The sequence below is a fragment of the Charadrius vociferus genome, unplaced genomic scaffold (assembly GCF_000708025.1).
Source record: "Charadrius vociferus isolate BGI_N301 unplaced genomic scaffold, ASM70802v2 scaffold325, whole genome shotgun sequence".
Classification (NCBI taxonomy): domain Eukaryota; kingdom Metazoa; phylum Chordata; class Aves; order Charadriiformes; family Charadriidae; genus Charadrius; species Charadrius vociferus.
Genome location: NW_009648526.1, coordinates 1,362,589 through 1,374,495, shown reverse-complemented (window position 1 = coordinate 1,374,495; position 11,907 = coordinate 1,362,589).

The following is an 11,907-nucleotide window of genomic DNA, read 5'->3' as shown; positions in this document are numbered from 1 at the left end:
GGAGCAGCAGAGCACTTCGGCTCCGGCCAGACCTCTCTGAGGAAACGGAGAAAATGAAGCCGGAACGAGGTAAACGGTTTATCAAGCTATTTCTTGGTTTTGTTTTGTTTTATTTCTGGGATTAGAAGTAGCCTGGTGTTTTGTTGCGGTGTTGTCGCTCTGCCCCTGCCGTTCTGGGGGATGGGGGCGAATCCAGGTGCTGGGGTTCAAGTCGGGGAATGGTGATGGCAGTGCGAAGGCACCCGCCGAGGGGGATCAACAGCCCGGGGTCCTGCCTGCCCTTCGGCTCTCCATTGTCTTGGCTGGCTGGAAGGGAGGCGAACACCCTGGCAAACTCCTTTTGCTCTGGGAATACTGCAGTTTGTGTCTCAAATAGGGCCGGCTTGTTAGCACAGAACTGCAGTGCCGAGGCGAGAGTCGGTCAAAGGCAAATCGGGCATCGGCAGACAATGCCATCACATGCACAGAAATGTCAAAATGTAGCTGAAAAACACCCTGAAAATAACCGTAACTTCCATCTGTTTTGTTTTATAACCCGATAGTGGTTTTTGTTCAAGTTTTAAAGGAGATGTACCATAACAACGTGCTGAAATATTAATTTTTGACGATTGTTTGGTTACTATTTTACCTGGATTACTGACATTTGGTTTTACGGAAAATTGAAGTCGTCTGTGTATGTATATGTTTATAAAAACACTTCAGCTCTTTTGCAGTATAGCAACAGCTGCTGATGCCCCTAGAGTTGAAAATATGTCATGACTGCTATTTTGATCCTCAGGAACAGTGATTATCGATTCCTGTTAGTTAAAGCAAGATTATTTTTTTAAAAAACAAATCTTATGTCCTCATAGAATTCTGAGTGTTAATTAAAAAACTCTTCGTTGCTTAGATATTTGGGTTTCTTAAAGTTTTGATGGTTCTATTGTTTAGCTGGTTGCTTTCAGTTTTAAAAACACATTCTTTTTGTGTTATAATCACTTTGGTGTTTTGAGAAACACTTTAATATAGCTTAGGTATCCGTGTATTAAAAACTAACACTTACATGACATACACATCTTAATTAGGTTTGTTAATAACATGTTTGTTAATAGTGACAACACATAAATGACCACTCTTACGTGGATTTCTTGTATGTATATGCGGTGAGGATTATGTAGTGTGATGATAGTACAGAACTGATCGTAGCATATGCATAAATTAATGGCATTTAAGTAATAGGGATTTGAAATGGGCTTTTCTCTTTGCTTGCTTCCTTAATTGCTTAAACCTTCACCTGATCGATTGCAACAAGGCAGGTTGTTTTTAGAATCTCCTTAGATTTTCATACCAGACCCTGAAGTTTGAAAACTGTTTGCTGTCAAGGCGAAATAATTTCAAAATAGCCAGGTAAAACCCAAGTCAATATTTGCAGCTTTAAAATGTTCTGCTGTAGCAGTTCAAAACCTGTATATGACCTTTGTCTATTCTTTTCTTTAATTTTTAGGCAGAAAAAGTTAGAACGTTAGAAATGTTTTTAGTTGCTGTATGAGAAGTGATCGGATGCCTTTTTTTAACCAATCTGGTATAGAGGGAACCAAATTTATAAAGGAAGTTTTTAGGTTGTTGGGTGGTTGTTGTGTAGTTGCGTTTTTTTTGTTTGCCTTTTTTTTTTTCCTAAGCTGACACTTAATTTATTAAGATTCCTATCCCTTGTAAAATGTCTATCACACACTGGGTGAAACCCTTCGGAAGTAATGCCTTGAAATTCTTTTAAGGTAACTAACAAAAATTTTGAAATTCATCATGGATCTTGCCAAACATTGGAGAGTATCTCCAGCCATTTTAGTAAATACCTCTAGCTTAACGGTGTGCTAATGTCACAGAGCAATACCATGCACAAAGGGGGTTGTGAAAGTGCTGCCTAAATGCCACATGCGGCCCACGGAGACCCTTAGGAGGCAGGAATCATGCAAATGTTTACATGTGCTGCTTTCTGCATAGCAGCTGCACCACAGGACACAAGCAGTCAAGTGTGCAGTCACCTGCTTCCAATCATTGCAAATTAATAGCAAAGGACTGGGGAGAAGCAGAACACTCAGCTTGCCACAGGCTCACTTTTATACAGACCTTCAAAATCCAGACTGTAAGTCCACACACCAAGTGAAATGCAAAGAAATAGGCTAAAGAAGACTTGAAGTGTTTTGGGTTTTTTCTTCATCCTTACAACTAATTATATCAGAATCCATTTGGAGCAGAGAGATGTAGTTCTTGTAGTCAGAATTAAGCTTAATAAGATTGTAATGCTCAGGCATGTTGGGAGAAGGTATGGTCTAGCCTTTGTCATACTACCAATAAGATTCTTGTTATCACCAGCAAAAATCAGAGGTGCGGGAGAAGAAAGGGAAGATCTAAATGTGCAACCACTTTTTAAAGTGAGAAATGTTCTAGAATGTTTTAATTTAAAACAGGAGGGGAGAGGGATGAGCAGAAATGAAGAAAAAGGGGGAATTTGGCCCTTGGGTGCTTACCTCCCTTTTATTATAAGGAAAGTTTGAAAATTACAGATACAAACATGCAATATATGAGAGCACTATGGAGGAGAAGATGGAATGTGAAGTGTTGCATAGCAAACCCGTGGAGCAGTTTTGCAAGTGAGGAAGAGAGGTTTGAAAGCACAGGTAAAAATGTGGACTTACTCCTTTGCTGTGCAGAGGCACAGGGCATTCACAGGACATGTCTCACAAGCATCGCTCAGGACTCACCCATCAGGTGGGGTGTCAGTGTGGAAGGGCAGTGGTTGCTCTAAGCACATTCACACAGATGCCTCTATACTGAGTCTTGAGAATGCAGTAACTAAAATACTGATGGCTGTGGCTTGGCTTTACCTTTCCTACACTGCTGTTCTTAAACTGAAGTGTTGAAGCATTTTAAAATACAGTGGTTGCGTTGCTTCAGCTGAGGCTTCACCAGTGCCATAGAGAAGAATGATTAATCTCCCTTTCTTACATATGATGTTTTTGGAGTGATGTTTGAGTTTTTTGTATTTCTGCAGTAACAACATATCAGCTTACCTAGCTTTGATCCATGATATGACGATTTAGTTTCTGTAGTACAGCTGCCTAGTCAGCTGCTTCGTGTTGCATGTTTGGACTGCTGTTCCCTTTCTCAAGTACAGAGCTGTGCTCTTGCTTCTATTGAACTTCGTTCTAATGACTTCTGATCGCTTTGCCAGTTTATTGAGTTTGGAAGACAGAACTAGACTTCGTAGCAGAGTGCTTGCAAACTCTTCCAGTTCAGCTTTGTTCCTAAACTGTATAAACACACTGTTTCACCATCGGAGTTAATGAAAACATTGCATAATGTCAGGGTGATAGCTTACTGCCAAACTCAGAAGGCTTGTTATGTACTCTTAGAGTACACTTGGTGCACAACTGGAAAAAATCTTGTGGTTTAGATGAATCTACAGTATAGTCATATTTTACTGTGGGAATATTACAAGACATCAAAAATCTTACTATAGTCTAATTAGCTCAGACTTACTGCTCCTTCCTCCTCCCTCCCTCTCACTGCGTGAATGATCAGTTAAAGGAGGAAGACAGGCTTGTTTGTCTCTAAAAGCATGCTGGCTGTTTTTTATCACCTTATTCTGGTCTTTTCTTGCTTTTTTATTACCTTGCTTTGTTTATTCCTCTGCTGTGTGTTCTCTGTGTAGAGACTATTCTGTTTTCAGTTACAAATTAAGCAAAAAGCAGTTGTCTCTTGCTTTCTGAAGCATTAATTCCCTCCTTGATTATCCTAATTTAAAGAAATGGCTTTCTGTCTACAAGAGAGGAACAATCAGTATCAAGATTGCTTTTTCTCTTCTCCTTCCTTCCTTGCAAGTCAAACTTGGATATGTGCCTCTGGGTCTGTTTGTAGTAACTGGGTTAAGAGACTTTCTTCCACCTTACTTGGTGGTTTAGTATGGAAGGAGCTAACTCTTTGCATTCAACAAAAGTCTGTTTGCTACCTCCTGTTAGAAACATAGCTGAAGAATTTATGGATGTATCTGTGAGGAAAGCTTGGAAGAGAGATTAATGAAGAGGGAGAGTTGATTGAATGCTTTTCTTCAAATTCTTAGGTGGAAGGATGAGAAGGCATGGGACTGGGGGAAGTGAGCTGAACCAGTGTGTTCAGAAGTTGTGGAATTAATTAAGTTAGGACACCTGGATAAGGTCCTTAAACAAGGGTTAGTTTTATGCCCTGTATTAACTCTGTGAAAGATTTTGTGGAAAACTTGTTAGCAAAGATGATGTGCTAGAGGGTATGCAGATCAGGAAGTGAAAATATCTTTTGGAAAGGGATGAGTGATATTTCAGTGTCCTATGTTGCACTGTGATACAGACACATTAATTTTATAATATCTTCTCAGTGAAATGTTGCAAAGCACTTTTCTGTGGTGGAACGATGTAGCCAGTAAACAAAGTAATAAACTGGAAATGAGGTGCTTCCTGCTTAGTGGAGCTGTCACTCCAAAAGTGTTTGGGCAATGCTTCGGGCTTGGTTGCCACAGGTAAGTGCAGGTTGGGTGATAATGAGCTGGATGGAGGTGACGCTGCTCCCTGGCCCGGGAGGAAGCCGTGCTGGCAAACACGCTCTGTCACGCAGGGGCACGTGCCAGAAGGTGCGTGTGGCAAGGGAGGCTACCACTGATGGTCAGGAAAGGGAGTGGGGGGGTCTGCTTTTCCTATCTGGATTACTTTCAAATAAAACCAGCTTATCCTTTAAAAGAAAGAAAAACTAAGACTGGTCAGGATGAAAAACCAACCAAACTGACAGGTGGTCAGGATATTACACTCAGATTCCATTTACAAGGCATGAAGCCATCTAGTCCTAATCTTTGGGGAGAGCAGATTTGTCCTGATAACACATAATATATAGATGCAGTGGACGAGGATGAGTGAACAGGAATATAAGCCTTTTTTTTTTTTTTTTTTTAGTTCAGGGTAGAGTCTAGATTCTTTCAATACAGTTCTGTCCTTGCACCCAAGAAATGGGAATATATGCTCTTTTGTTAAATTTCTACTACAAAAATTTAACTTAGAAGAATTCTTAGCTTTGAGGTGCTTAACTTTTTTTTCCCCCAAAAAAATAATCTAAGGATATTCATTTGTAGAACTGGAAAATCTTAAATTTTGGCTTGAAATAGTCTGCTTAAGCATACCATAAGTATGCTTATGGTAAAGTTTTCCTACTTGTTCTGCAACTCATACCTAGTGTTGACAGTGAGGCAAGTCCTGCCATTGTAGAAGTAGTTCTTGGGTTGGAAGAGTGTTTTTTATCAGTGTTCAATAGTGAGAGTTCTTCACTGTGTAGCTGTTACTCAGGGAGAGCAAACCATACTAGTAATAACTCTGCCTTTTTCCTTTTGGTTGGTTAAAGTTGTCCATACTAGCCGCCTTCAGAGGGGCTTTTGTTGCTAAACCAGATAGAGTGCCATTTGGGTGCATATTTTGAGGCTTGTGGATATGCCAAGTCCATAGGCTTGGGCTATATACCTAACACTTCTGACAGTATTCTTTACTTGCTGAAGTGAGAAACTTCAGCATGCTGGATCAGATCACTGGGCTGAAGCGTATTAGATTGGACTTAGTTGTTAAGGGCAGTGTTGAAACTGTTATTAGATCTGAGGTCTGCCAGCTTCTAAATGTTTTTAAAAATAAGCTAACATTTATAAATATAGATTCTCATGAGAGATGTAAGTTTGTTGCCAAATGAAATTCTGCGTATTAAAATTAGAAAACTTCTGTGAAAACAGGGTAACTGACGGGAACAAACCAGCTATATGACATTTGCTAAAGAACTTGCTCTGTCTACTTTACTGTTTGCAAAATGTTTCTTTGTTATTTTGACAAATGTCTACTAATAGCAACTGTTAAATGGTGGTGAAATAGCCGTAGCCTTTTATCCTATCAGCAACAAGTTAAGGATAACAGTCTGGCAGTTACTAGCTGTTCCTTTAGTCAATAAGGTCTTGTAGTTTAACTGTAATTATAGCTATAATAACAACTTTCTCCATTCTGATGTGATACTATGTTTTTTAGATTTTTGAAGGTGTCTCACATCATTGTGTTTCAAGGTGGCAGTACATTGTTAAGTCTTTGCATGTCATTTGTATTTAATGTTTAGACAGAAACTACTTTTTAAGTTTAAATTGTTTTAGAAGTGCATGTACAATTGCATGGTTACCTTTGTATTACTGAGTACAAAAACTTCATGTAGAAGTAGGCAATCAAGGATGTCTATAAAGCTGGGTGAATGCAAATACAGAAGAGTGTCCCTTGGATGGGTAGGTAGTTGGACTTTGGAAGACTTTCATGTTCATTACATATTCCTTTTTCTGCTTGTCCAGTGCAGGGTGAGATGAATATAGCCATAGCTGTAAGCACACAGCTGAAGCCATGTGCAGTTATTCTTGATCTGCATGCATAACTGTACCAAGATTGGAAAATAGATTTTTATAAAGGCCACTCGAAACAGTATAATTGTGTTGTAAGTGTCATGCAAATTCTCCAGCTGTTCTTAACAATTCTGTGTTATTCTGACCAAATAAAATGTTTATACTTAATTTGCTTGTATTATTATATTTTCTTCCTTGTTAAATGGGCCTGGCTAGTTCTTTTCACTAGTGATTGTGTTACCTTTCAATGTTAGCTTTGGGACCAAAACTTTGAAGTCGCTATCTGGGATGGTGTTACTACATTATGTTGACTCAAAATGCAAAGATGTAGTGGGATAGTATGAGATGCTCTCAGGGATAATTTGGAGAAGAGCTGTGTATGAATCAGTGGAGGCAGATGAACACATGGGAAAGGAAGCACTCAACGTATGTGAAATACTAACGACGCTTCCATGGGTGTTCTGAAGGGAAGAATCCTTATTAAGAATAAAGGTGAACAAAATAGTCTTACCGAGAAGTCTTCTGGACAACTTTGTTTCTTTAAGAGCAGTAAGAGGAGTTCTTTAGCTCCCCCCATACACTTTTTTTTTATTTGACTGTTTTTCATTTTGTGGGAAGGCATCCTATCTCTCTCTGTCCAGTAGTACTCAGTAACCACAGGGCACTTACACTTTTCTCTTAGCAGTGATCAATGCATTTCCCAAACCTGTGATGAAGTATGACTTTTTGTTCCGGGGGGAAAAAAAAAAGTTTGATTTTTCTTCTGAAGTATAGTAAAAAAAGAGACTGTATCTGAAGTAAGGACTCTCTGGTTGCACATGTGCTTTGTCATCTATTTTACATTGTGTATCCTGTGAAGTTAAGATCCATTAAGATCCCTGGGAACCAGGTTGGTCAGTCAGTCTGTTTTAGTCTGAGAACTTTTTTAGTGAGACTACAAGCAGGTGACTGCTTGTGCTAGTTTAACCTCTTAATGGTGCTGTGCGTGCAGAGATTCCTTTTGCCTACTGATGAGCCTGCAGGATTTCTAGGGCATGTTTCACACTTCTCTGCGCTGCAATAAATTAAGCTTCTTTCTCAGGGTGCTGTGCAAGTATCATCTTGTCATTGGGTATAATGGGGGAGGAAGGGCAAAGAGATAAATTCAGCAGAGAGTTGAGGATGGCAAGTATTAGCCCGTATCCTCAGTACAGTCTGTACCGTGGTGGTGGTGGGGTGGTTGCTACTGAGAGTCACGGGAAAGAGAGGTATGGGAAGAGCTGCTGTGGTCAGCACACTTTTTTTTTTTTTTTTTTTCCTTCTTCTTTCCCTCAGACTGGTGGGACACCCTTCTCCCCTGCCAGGTATTGTTCTCCTTGGTTCCCTGCCAGGGCACCAGCCTGACAACATAAGTGAAACCAGCCATAGCTCACTCACGCTTTCAGGCAGGTCAGCAAGTTTGGTCTGCAGACTTGGAGGGGCAGAGAGGGTGGTTAAGAGTATATCTGAGGAAATGACTGTGATGACTAGTCGCTGAAATCATAAATTCTGTGTTAGCTGAGCGAACTGTTGATACGTTGTGGTGATGCTTTGTGCAGTTTTCTGTAAAGTCACAAGTATCAGTGCATTTTCTTTGGATGTTGGCTCTGAATAGTTATGACGCAGCCCCAGAAAGACATCCTATTTACTTGCTCTTTTTTGTTATTAGTCAGGCTTTTAATTCTGGTGAAGTAGTTGGACTTGGGAGTAGAGGGGAAGAGAACAGATGCATTGGGAGGAGAAGAGCTTTTGTAAATATTCCACTGACGTGGAGTAAAGGAGGAGGAGTTTCCTACCACTAGGAAATGAACAGCGACAAAATCATCAAGATCAGTATGGGCTGGGAATGCACGGATTGGGAAAAGGGATTAATATCAACACTCATGCTGCTCAAAGGTGAATCCTTTTTTCTCTGCTGTATAATTCTTCAAGCATAACTCCTCAAGCATATTTCGTACACATGCTTTCCCGCTTCAGATGGCTCTTAACGAAAAGCATGGCTTTGTTTTGCTTGATTTTGAAGGGGAAATAGCTTCTTTCTTTTGAAGCACGTGCTATTTAAATGGCCAAAGAAATTTTGTTTACCATGGAGAAACAACGTATCTGGAGGACTAGAACTGGAGGAGAGGGCTGGGTAATGGTTGCTACCATAATGATGATAGTGGCAGTACTCACCGTGTAGGATGTTCACACAGTGTAACTGCTTATGCCACATTAGCTAAACAAAGGTATGGAAGACCCCTTTTAGAAGTGTATATGCTGTTAAAAACTGAATGAGTAGAGCCAAGTAGCTAGTACATGGAGCTGAAACAGGAGGAATCGTTGATAATACTAGAAAAATTTGAAGATAAAGATCAGGAGATCAGTATAAAACTGCTAGAATACACATCTGCCTCATCTTCCTTGAGCGATTAAGTTCCCTCAATGGGAATAACTGGCTACTATTGTACTGCCTTTGGAGGTTTCCTACTGACAGTCTCACTGATTTAAAGAGTTTCTGTGAGAAAGTATTTTGGATCTGTTAGAGAGAAAAGGTTAAGTGATGCTGCTTCATATGCATTGTATGTTTTTTCATCCCATCTTCATTTTGAGACTATATAATGGCCTTCAGTTTCATAAATGCTTTAGGATACTTTATAAGCTGGTTGTATTCATTCTCAGTTAAGCTTTTAGTATGAAATATTGCACAGCTTTATGATCTGCACTGATTTTGGTTTAAAATCATAGTGGAACTGTTAGCACCTGATGCTTTCAACTGTTCTAGGTGTGCTATAGCCTATATGTAGTCTTTCTTATTCATGAAATTTGACTTTAAACATCAGAAAAAGGAAAGATACACATAAATTAAGACTGGATGGTATATCTTATCAGCTCTTTAACATACATTGCAAGCTTCAGGAACTGAGCTCAGCTTTGTTCTGAGGAATCGAGCATCTGAAGGGGAAGAAGGGAATAGGGTTGTAAACATGAGTGCTTAGTGCTTATTCTGCAAATTAATAACTCAATCCAAATGATTTTCAAACAAGGGATGCGTTGGTAGAAATGTGCTTTTGTTTTTAGCTCGTCCCTACAACTAGGCTGTGTAAATATAAGGTGCCATGAAATCACTTATGCTTTGCTCCTTAAGGGTTGCATGCACACCCCACTTTTCCTGCACAAGGCAGGGCTGGAATCTGAACTAGAGTGTTTTTCTGAACTAAAGTGTTACTAGACATCCTGTGCTTTGGCATGGTCCTCCAAAGGCTGAAGTTGGAGGTTTTTTGTAACATGGGATTGGTGCCAATTATGTCTACTGGCAAGTGTCGCTGAATTGATGCGTAGTTGACTTGATACTGAGATGAACCACGCTTGGCTGGGATTTCCTGCTTTGTGAAATGTGTAGGACTTCTTATTCCTAAAGGTGGTGTTGGATAAAATCCACTCTTATCAAGACCTTATTGTTTTTTATTTCAGTAAGTGTTACCCTGTTTGTGGCAGAAGGGTTAAGATAGTCTGATTATCTTGCTTATTATTAGTCATTTTGCACAGTATTAAAACTCCAAGGGTATTAGTAGTATTTTGAGTGCAGCTACTTTATGGTAGTGGAATATGCGGCTTAGGATAAAGTGCTATGTATATCTCTGTGCTACTGTATTCTCTTATGTTCAGTCACACTAGCAATGTCCTGTTACCATGGGTATCTTGTGCCTCTGCTGGAGTTTGTGGAAGAATACAAGATCAAACTGATAAATGAGTAGCATGCTTTAAGGTGGGTTTTGTTTGGTGGAATTTCTAATACTATCATTTCTAAATTTAGCACTTTATTAGGCCAGATGCATCCATTTCTGGGGTGTTCTTCCACAAATACGCACAGAGCTCAGCTGTGTATATCTAGGGCTGGCTTAGGACAGTAAGCTTAAAAGCTGGAGTGTCAACATGCTGTCCTACTTTTACTGTATTTGAAGAGTATCAGGTATGAAAAGGGTCTTTGTGGTTGTGCTCCATTGAGGAGCATTGTGGTGGGTAGGTATGCCTGTCATCTAGAGGCAGCTGCTTCTCACTAAAACGTTGTTAGTTGGCCTGTGAAAACAATTGGGTGGCTCCTGAATGCTGTCTCTGCCGGCCCCCACAGGAATTGGCTCAGGGTTGTTGCTTCTGCCTCTTGGTAGCAAAACATTTAAACATACTGTGTTTACCAATGTGATAAATATTCCTCTTACCCCTCCTGTTCCTCCCATGGATATTGAATAACTTTTTCATAGAAAATCATCCGAGTGCTTTTTTCAAAGGCTAGGTGGTTGCTCAATTAAGAAAACTTGAAACTGCTTTTGCAGACAACTGTGTAAACTACGGTGTTTTTGTAGAAGTAAATGTTCCATGAAAGAAAAATACTTGGAAAGCAAACTGAGATAAAATATACAGGAAGCTTGAATGTCAGTGACTAATGAAATAGTATGTTTTGCGTATAACTTTCTGTAAGGCCCTATCTGTATCTACAATCTTTAAATGGGCCAACTACTAAAAGGTATCCAACCTTCCTCAGATAAAATGTCTGCTTAAAAATCTTGTATAGGCTATGCTTTCTTGCAACCACAGCTAAATGATACCGCTATATAAAATGCGAGTGGGGAAAAGTCATTGTTCTATGAAGTAAGTAGCATGTTTCCCATGTTGCTGAATAGGTTAGTGAGTGCTACTGGATTTTGAATGTGGTTGTGAAGTCTAGTTTGCTCTGGACTTCTCATAGTTTCATGGCATCTAATTACAGAACAAGAGTTTTATTCTTGTTTTGTGATGTGGCTAGGCTAAGAGTAAGATATTTTTCTTTTTTGGTGCTGATTATGTTAATATGGTGAATGTCATCTGACTTTAGTTTTTGTAAATAGAATCATAGAACGCCAGGTTGGAAGGGACCTCAAGGATCATCTGGTGCAATCTTTCTTGGCAAAAGCTTGGTCTAGACAGGATGGCCCAGCACCTTGTCCAGCTGAATCTTGAAAGCGTCCAATGTTGGGGAACCTACCACTTCCCTGGGGGGATGATTCCAATGGTTGATCGTTCTCAGTGTGAAAAATTTTCCTCTTGTGTCCAATGAGACTCTCCCCAGGAGTAACTTGTACCCCTCACCCCCCTCGTCTTTTCCATGCGACTCCTTGTAAAAAGAGAGTTTCCATCTTTGTAGCCACCCTTTAAATACCGGAACATGGTGATGCGGTCTCCCCTGAGCCTTCTTGTCTCAAGGCTGAACAAACCCAGTTCTCTCAGCCTTTCCTATAGGTAAGAACTGGATGAAAGCGTTCAACGCGGCGAGCGTGTTGTTTACACTGCACCTGGAAGAATACCTGCAGTTTGGAGACTGCTCTCTTAAAGCAACTTCATAAATTACTCCCCGAAAGCGGCCACTGAAAAAATTGAGGAGGGGGGGGTGAAGATAACCGCTGGAGCGGGGAGCTCGCCGGGTGGGTTTCGGGGCGGCAGCGTCGCTGTCCCCC